Below are 2,011 nucleotides of genomic sequence, written 5' to 3' on the forward strand. Positions count from 1 at the left end.
AGCAAGTCCGAACATACTGTCAACCTTCCTCCGGACAGACACATCAAGGAAGAGAAGACGGCCATCCTTTTCCATCTCCATCGTGAAACAAATATTTGGATGGATTAAATTCATGTGTTGTAAAAAGTCGTCCAAATTCTCACTGCCATGGGGCTAAACAACAAAAGTATCGTCTGCATATATGAAATTGGTGCAGGTTTCAAAGGCGTTGCCTCGAAGGCAGATTCCTCGAAGTGGTAATATTAGATGACAACGGGCTCCCCATTGCAGCTCCCTTTGTTACCTCGTACTGGTCACTGAACAGAAAGTAAGTGGAAGTCAACTGCTGTCGAAATAGACTCGTTAACTTAGCAACACACAGAAGCAAAATCAACCGTAACGAATGAAACAGAGGGACACTAGTGAAAAGAAAGACTACATCAAAACTTACTAGAATGTCAGTCATTTAAAAGTATTCCCTCTAAACGACATAAGAAATCGCCCAACCTCTTACTGTGGTGCTTACGCCGAACTATCATAGGGCTCAAGAACGTAGCAAGGTGTTTTGCTACACAATTTGTCGGTACTCCAATGTTACAACCGGGCGAATGGAACTCTTTCCAAGTGGGCTTTAAGGAGGCCATATAACCTAGGGGCAACAGCACAACAAGAATTTAGACTCTTGGGAGTCTCCTGCGACGAGGAACTTTTTTCAGGAGGCTGTTAGTCTTCCTCTCAACATTTTTTGTGTGGTCAGCACCGATCCTGCGATAAGCTGAATAAAACTGTAAACACTGCATTTTTTGAACGTAAGCCTACTTGTCGAGAATAACGGTAGCATCGCTCTTATGCGCAGGTGGAATAACAGCATCCGGGTCAACTGTAAGTGAACGTAAGCAGCCCTCTCAGATGCTATGATATCACCTTTGGGAGAACGTGCACCAGTCAACACACGACATGCCCCCCACGTAGCCTCCTCTGCAACATCAGAAGTTAGTTTAAAATGGATCATTGGCAAACGCTTGAGAGTCGGTTCAAAATTTAAACCTATCTCTGACTGCGTCGTCAAAGGCTTTTCCCGAGAGATTTATCACAGAACTTCTAGATATAGTATTAGACTCCGAGCCACGGTAACGTTCAAACATCGCCAAATGCCGGGTAGTTACTGAATGAAATTCCCAGTCGAACTGCGACCATGAAGCTCCGTCCAGCCAAACCCAAGAAAAAACCGAAATTTGTGAAGCAATCGGCCAACAGCCTAGCCGCAGTGGAAACACCGCTTCCCGTCAGATCACCGAAGTTAATCACTGTCGGGCTGGGCTAGCACTTGGATGGGTGACCATCAGGTCCGCCGAGCGCTGTTGGCAAGCAGGCTGCACTCGGCCCTTGTGAGGCAAACTGAGGAACTACTTGATTGAGAAGTAGCGGCTCCGGTCTCGGAAACCGACATACGGCTGGGAGAGCGGTGTGGTCACCACATGCACCTCCATATCCGCATCCAGTGACGCCTATGGGACTGTTCGTGAGGGGTTAAGTTTGTGAATCAATCATTAAATGAAACCGAAACAATTCCTTCGAAACAAAATCCAAGTGTCGATTAGTGTAATGAATTCTTTCACAAACAACAGATGGGTCAGCGCATTTCTTGTTGTGATTGGTGGCAGGACAACTAGCATGATGCACAACTTTGGCAAGCGTGCAACAATATTTTGGTCCCGACACTTCAGCGAAAACGACACCGAACACTGGAACCTTACTGTACTGCTGCGATGTTTATTCAAACCTCGCAAGCACCGACACATTTCTTACCAGTAGAGGTAGATAAGATGAGACCTGAATTCCTCCCGACGCATACAGTGTTCAAATACCTTACGAGAATCCAGTCAAGTGAAATCGTCGACAACCACCAGTACCATTTTCAAGGCAAAGTTGCTACAAGTAAACGGCGGGTAAGCAAATTTAAAACGTCGCTTCCTCTTGCACAGCGCTTACTGCAGTTTAACCTTGAAACTGGAAGGGCGTCCTGTCGAAA

At 46.0% G+C, this 2,011-nt stretch overlaps 1 pseudogene; it reads left to right on the top strand.

Moving 5' to 3' along the window:
- The first annotated feature begins 1,228 nt into the window (after positions 1–1,228).
- Positions 1,229–1,346, top strand: LOC126285596 (5S ribosomal RNA; annotated as a pseudogene).
- Positions 1,347–2,011: the final 665 nt, after the last annotated feature.

Source organism: Schistocerca gregaria, chromosome 8 (genome assembly GCF_023897955.1).
Source record: "Schistocerca gregaria isolate iqSchGreg1 chromosome 8, iqSchGreg1.2, whole genome shotgun sequence".
NCBI lineage: Eukaryota > Metazoa > Arthropoda > Insecta > Orthoptera > Acrididae > Schistocerca > Schistocerca gregaria.